Source organism: Salvia miltiorrhiza, chromosome 1 (genome assembly GCF_028751815.1).
Source record: "Salvia miltiorrhiza cultivar Shanhuang (shh) chromosome 1, IMPLAD_Smil_shh, whole genome shotgun sequence".
Lineage (NCBI taxonomy): Eukaryota > Viridiplantae > Streptophyta > Magnoliopsida > Lamiales > Lamiaceae > Salvia > Salvia miltiorrhiza.
Window position 1 is genome coordinate 33,889,712 of NC_080387.1, and position 7,042 is coordinate 33,896,753.

General features: G+C 44.3%; 1 non-coding gene across 1 annotated transcript; it reads right to left on the reverse strand.

Annotated features, from left to right (window-relative positions):
• Positions 1–623: 623 nt before the first annotated feature.
• LOC131007341 (small nucleolar RNA R71) lies at positions 624–730 on the reverse strand. The gene has a single exon (XR_009096045.1). It is a non-coding gene; the product is annotated as a small nucleolar RNA R71 (small nucleolar RNA).
• Between the last annotated feature and the right edge of the window lie 6,312 nt (positions 731–7,042).

Sequence of the window (7,042 nt, forward strand, 5' to 3'; positions counted from 1 at the left end):
TGATGCGCTTCAACGTCACGTCACTACATATAGTTACCGACATGCCTCATTAATATTTAATTAAAACTTAAAATCTTTGAAAACATGAGATAGCACCGTATTTGTGTAATACACGAGCCTAAGTGTAACGCACAATCCCATATTAATTCTATACATTGATTATTGATTATTGATTATTAAGGTGGTAATGGACAAAGATATTATCTCTTGACTTCTCCATGCAGAAAAAGACAATGGTTTCTCTTATGTCATGTGGATGGGAAAAAATGTAGCCCCTCAAACCCCACCAACCCCCATCAATTTCAAGGGGCAGATGGGGACCAACTGTGCAGGCTACCACGTTCGAGCTGAAGCCGGGATTGATAAACATGGTGCAAGCTGAACAGTTTAGTGGAATGGCTTCCGAAAACCTGCATGCTCACATTACTCAGTTTCTAGATATTTGCGATACTATTAAGCAGAATGGAGTGCCACCAGATGCCATCAGGATGAAGATGTTTGGATTCTCTCTCAGGGACAGAGCGAAGGAATGGTTCAAGAGTTTGGACAGAGGTGCTATTACTGGATGGGAAGATTTGTGTAGAGCTTTCCTAGCAAAATACTTTCCTGCTTCTAAAGCTCAGAAAATCATTGCAGAGATTTCTCACTTTTCCCAGCTAGGAGATGAGACCATTCATGATGCCTGGGAAAGATTTCGCGAGCTGCTCAGGAACTGCCCACAACATGGTTTCACGGAAGATCAGCAAATCATTCACTTTTATAATGGTTTGACTGGTCTGACAAAAAGTATGGTGGATGCTACTGCAGGTGGATGTCTTCTCCATAGAAATACAAATGAGGCTTATCGTGTGATAGAAGAGATGGCCTCCAACAGTTATCAATGGCCGAATGACAGAAATTCTACGAGAAGAATTGCAGCTGTAAACGAGGAGAGAGATGATTTTAAGGAGAAATACGAAGCTCTTCAAAAGCAGTATGAGTTGGAGAGAAAAGCACTGCTAGCCAAAATCCCTCAGCAGCCGATTTCATCCGATGTAGCACAGTTTGAAGATGCTAATTTTGTCCAGCGGCAGTACCAATTCCATAGGCCAAACTATCAGGGACATCAGGGCGGAAATCCACCGTATCATCCAAATAATAGGAATCATCCAAATTTTTCCTATTCAAATCCCAATAATGCTGTGAAACCTCCACCAGGATTTTCTGTTTCTAGTGGGGGAGTAATCAATGAGCCAAAGAAAGATTCAATGGAGGAGATGATGAAGCAAGTGTTGGTGAAGGTCACCGGGATGGAGGCAAACTCGGCAAACATGGGAACCAAAATGTTCACCATGGAGCAAAATTTTTCAGCACTTTCTAAGCAGGTGCAGATGTTAGAGAATCAAGTTGGTCAGATTGCCAACCAAGCAGCTGCGCAGCACACACCAGGAAAGTTTCCTAGCAACACTGAGATCAATCCTAAAAATCAGTGTAATGCGATTCATCTAAGGAGCGGAACTCATTATCAAAATCATATAGAGCAGAGGAATCACCATTCCTCTACAGAGCAGCGAGATCGTCCAGAGCAGCGGAATGACAAGGGAAAAGGCAAAGTAGTAGAGGATGACGATGATGACTTGGAGGAGCTTGCAGCGAAACAGACGCCTCCCCCTAAGAAGGATTCGAGCTCTTCTGCTGTTAAGGAGCCGGTTCCTACCCCTTCGTTCCCTAGACCGGAGTACAAGCCTGTAGCACCCTTCCCGAATAGCCTGGCAAAGCCGAAGATAGACCAGAAGTTAGCCAAGTTCATGGAGATGTTTTCAAAGCTTCACATCAACATTCCTTTACTTGATGCTTTGAGAGATATGCCAGGCTATGCCAAGTTCCTGAAGGATGCAGTCTCCAACAAGAGGAAGTTGGGGAAATATGAGACGATAAATCTTTCAGAGGAATGCAGTGCAGTGCTACGAAGGAAGCTACCATTGAAGCAGAAGGATCCTGGCAGCTTTACTATCGCTTGTGTGATTGGAGGGCAGAACTTCTCCCGCGTTCTTTGTGATTTAGGGGCAAGCATCAATTTGATGCCTCTCTCTATTTTCAACCGGTTGGAGATTGGAGATATCAAGCATACCTCTATTGCATTGCAGATGGCAGATCGTTCCATCACATATCCCAAGGGAGTGGTGGAGGATGTTCTAGTGCAGGTGGAGCAGTTTATTTTTCCTGCGGATTTTGTGGTCTTGGACATGCCGGAGGACAAGAATACTCCATTGATTTTGGGGCGTCCATTCCTAGCTACCGGCCGTGCTCTTATTGATGTACAGGATGGAGATCTCGCATTTAGAGTCAATGATGAAAAATTGACTTTATCTATCTATGACGCTATGAGCAAACCAGCTGAGCCGCAGCCGGATGAGTGCAACATGATTGAATCTGTGGTAGATTTTCCTGCAGCTGTAGACGATCCCTTGGAGGAGTGCATCACACGGTCTTTATATCCATACTCTGAGCTTGATGAGGCATGTGATGAGATCTTAGATTATATTGCAGAGCTGGAGGCCGTAGAGAGACATCCCATCGATCCTGTGCCTTACAAGGATATTCACAAACCTGTTGATGGGGGAAGGAAGTCGGTGGAAAATAAAAAAGAAAAAGAATTCCCTGCGCCAGCGGAATCAGCCAGGCCAGCGGAATTAATCAGGCCAGCGGAATCATCCGGGCCAGCGGAATCAGCCAGGCCAGCGGAATCAGCCAGACCAGCGGAATCATCCAGAGCTGCAGCCCCACCCAAACTTGAGCTGAAACCGCTTCCTGATCACTTGAAGTATCAATTTTTGGGTGAAAATGAAACTTTTCCTGTTATTGTATCTGCCTATTTATCTTCGTTGGAGTTGGAGAAGTTGATGCGAGTTTTGAGGAAATACAAGTCTGCTATAGGATGGTCTATTTCCGACATCAAAGGAATTAGTCCTTCTATTTACATGCATCGTATCTTATTGGAGCAGGAATACAAGCCTAAGGTGCAGCCGCAGCGACGTTTGAATCCGGCGATGCAAGAAGTTGTGAGAAAGGAGGTGCTCAAGTGGTTGGATGCAGGAATCATTTATGCCATCTCTGATAGTGAGTGGGTGAGCCCGACGCAAGTTGTCTCTAAGAAGGGAGGCATGACTGTGGTTAAAGATGAGAGAGATGAGCTCATAGCTACGAGGCTGGTCACAGGATGGCGCGTGTGCATTGATTACCGAGCGTTGAATGCAGCCACACGTAAGGATCACTTTCTTTTGCCGTTTATTGATCAGATGCTTGACCGTTTGGCAGGATATGAGTACTACTGTTTCTTGGATGGGTACTCGGGCTACAATCAGATTATGATAGCCCCGGAGGATCAGCATAAGATCGCTTTTACTTGTCCCTATGGCATCTTTGCCTTTAGGAGGATATCTTTTGGTCTCTGCAATGCTCCTGCCACTTTTCAACGCTGCATGATGGCGATTTTCCATGGGTTGATTGAGAATATTATGGAGGTATTTATGGATGACTTTTCTGTTTTTGGCTCCTCCTTTGATAATTGTCTGGACAATCTTGCCCAAGTGTTGCAGCGTTGTGAGGAGACGGCACTCGTGCTCAATTGGGAAAAGTGCCACTTCATGGTTCGTGAGGGCATTGTTTTGGGGCATAGGGTCTCTGCCCAAGGTTTGGAAGTGGATCGTGCTAAGATCGTGGCCATTGAAAAGTTGCCGCCGCCTACTTCTGTGAAATCAGTGCGGAGCTTTCTTGGGCATGCAGGATTTTATAGGCGCTTCATCAAAGACTTCTCCAAGCTGTCCAAGCCACTTTGTGCTTTACTAGAGAAGAATGTGAAGTTTGTCTTCACCGATGAGTGCCTCGTCTCCTTTGAGAAGTTGAAAGCCGCGCTGATCTCTACGCCAGTGTTGATCACGCCAGATTGGAGTGCTCCGTTTGAGTTGATGTGCGATGCTAGCGATTGGGCCGTGGGAGCTGTGTTGGGGCAAAAGAGAGATAAGTTATTCAAGGTAATTTACTACACTAGTAAAACTTTGGATTCTACTCAGAGGAATTACACAACCACGGAGAAGGAGCTGCTAGCTGTGGTGTATGCTTTTGATAAGTTCCGTTCTTATTTGATTGGAACTCATTCAATTGTCTACTTGTTCACAAAGAAGGACTCCAAGCCCCGCTTGATTCGATGGATCTTGTTGCTTCAGGAGTTTGATATGGAGATCCGAGATCGAAAGGGATGTGAGAATGTGGTAGCTGACCACTTGTCTCGATTGGAGAATCCGATCGAGGGGGATGATCCGAAGATGGCCATCAATGAGTCTTTTCCTGATGAGCAGATTTGGGCTATGCTATTCAAGGATCCTTGGTATGCAAAGTATAGCAATTACTTGGTTATTGGAGCTCTTCCCGAGGGGTTGTCGCACTATCAAAAGAAGAAGTTCCTCCATGATGTCAAGTTTTATTATTGGGAGGATCCTTACCTATACCGGAGGTGCGCCGATGTCTTTATTCGACGATGTGTTAGGGAGCATGAATGGCCGAAGATCATTGAGGAGTGTCATAGCTCGCCTAGTGGAGGTCACTTTGCTGCCAACCGCACTGCCATGAAGGTAAATCATAGTGGATTCTATTGGCCTTCTATTTTCGCAGATTGCCATGCTTTTGTGAAATCTTGTGATCGATGCCAGCGCATGGGAAACATTACAAAGAGGGATGAAATGCAACAGAATATCATTGTTGAGGTGGAGCTGTTTGATGTTTGGGGAATTGACTTCATGGGTCATTTCCCTGCTTCTTGCGGTTTTTCCTACATATTGCTTGCTGTGGAGTATGTGTCTCGATGGGTGGAGGCGATCCCAACTACCACAAATGATTCTAAGGTGGTCATTAAATTCTTGCAAAAGAATATTTTGACTCGGTTCGAAGCACCGAGAGCGTTGCTTAGTGATGGAGGGTCGCACTTCAATAACAAGTTACTAGCAAGCGCGTTGGCGAAGTATGGAGTAAAGCACAAGGTGACGACTCCATATCATCCTCAAGCTAATGGACAAGCAGAGTTGGCGAATCGAGAGATCAAGCAAATCTTGGAGAAAAGTGTGGCCAACAAGAAGGATTGGGCGAAGCACCTAGATGATGCTCTTTGGGCGTATCGCACTGCCTACAAAACTCCGATTGGTATGTCTCCCTATCAACTTGTCTTCGGCAAGTCATGTCATTTACCTGTTGAGATTGAGCACAAGGCATATAGGGCAACGAGGAGAATCAATTTGGAGTTCAAGGAGGCTGGTCATACAAGGCGTGATCTTTTGACGGAGTTAGATGAATGGAGGAATGGGGCCTATGAGAGTTCCCGCATCTACAAAGAGAGGGCCAAGAAATTCCATGATTTGAGCATCCGCACCAAGGAAATCAAGCCAGGAGATGAGGTACTTTTATACAATTCGAAATTACGTTTGTTTCCTGGCAAGCTGCAATCAAGATGGACATGGTCATATGTGGTGCATAAGAGCAATTGGAATGGGACGTATGAGTTGTTTGCCGCTGATGACACTACCTTCACTGTCAATGGTCATCGTCTCAAACCATACTTCAAGTCAAACGTGGATCGTGGTCTTGAAGTTGTCAAATTCAATGACCCATGAGTTTGAGGTATCGTCGAGCTCTAGACGTTAAATTAAGCACTTGTTGGGAGGTAACCCAAATGTTTTACTTTGGTTTGTTCGTATTTCTTTTAGTTTCGTTTTGCTTCGTTTTGTTTCTTTTTATTTTGTTGTTTTGTTCGGGTTTTTAGTACGGGGTTGAGCTTGGAAGTTGCCAGAGCTCTCGCTTTGTTCATGCCACCGCCAGAGGAACAGGTGTTTCTCTGCCAGATTTCTGGAGGTCTTCATGTCCAACGCAGCCACTCACTTCGCTGCCCTGCCCAGCGCAGCCGATCTCTCCGCGCTGCTCTGCCAGCGCCGACCTACCCAGCGCCGCCACTCTCCACTCTGCCCAAGGTCACAAACCTCATTTCGCCGCCTCTCACGATGGTTCAGTTTTTCATTGCCGATAATCAGGGACGCTTTCTACACTCTTCGTATTTCTTTTATGCCCTGAGGACATGGCATGCTTTAAGTGTGGGGGGGTGTTTTGTTGCTTGCTTATATTTTTCAAAAATTTGGGCGAGATCAATCTTTCTACGCTTAGTTTTTGGTCTCGAATCTTGCTAATTTTATGAATTTGTGGAAGAGAAGATGGTTTTCGATGTGCATTTCGGGTTTGTGTTTGTTTAGTGGTTATTCTTATTTTACTTTTAATATATGTTTCTTGTTTGCGCAAAGAATTATGAGTTTTGTTGCAACACTTTTGTAAGTAAGTAAAACGTGATTTGTCCGGTAGATGCTAGAAGGAGTGTTGTCATTGTGATTGCCTACGATCGTATCTTATCTGTGAAAATGTTGGACGAATTGCCAACTCTAAAAATTGCCAGGTCTGAAACATCTGGCCTGTTCTGAAATGTGGCAGCTCTGAGTCTCTGCTCCTCTAGTCTAACTATGAGCATGGGAAACCACGTGAAAAGACTTTGGATTACATCCAAATGGTTTTATTTCATGAATTATGGCTCAACTGTCGAAAATTCTAAGCACACAAAGTGTGAAAAATTGGTGATATTGATTATAAAGGCGATCACATTAGGGAATTCACTTCTAGCGGAGAATTGGGTCTGATCGAATTACTTGCATAACTCTTTTGTTGCTTCTTAAACTTTGAGTTACTTGCATGACCGAGAGATGTATGTTGATTGTAAAGTGTTGAATTGACTTTGTGAATGTTTGGATGGAAATGAACATTGTTGAAATCAATCTCTTCCTAGGATTCATATAGATTTTGCTTGAGGACAAGCAAAAGGCTAAGTGTGGGGGGAGTTGATTTATGCTTAATTTACTCTATTTTTAAGGGTTTGTATGTGCGTGTTTTAAGATAATCTTCTGGAAATTGGTGCGTTTATGGTGTATTTTATGCTTTGCAGGAGATTTAGGCTTTCGAGATGGAAGAATGCAGT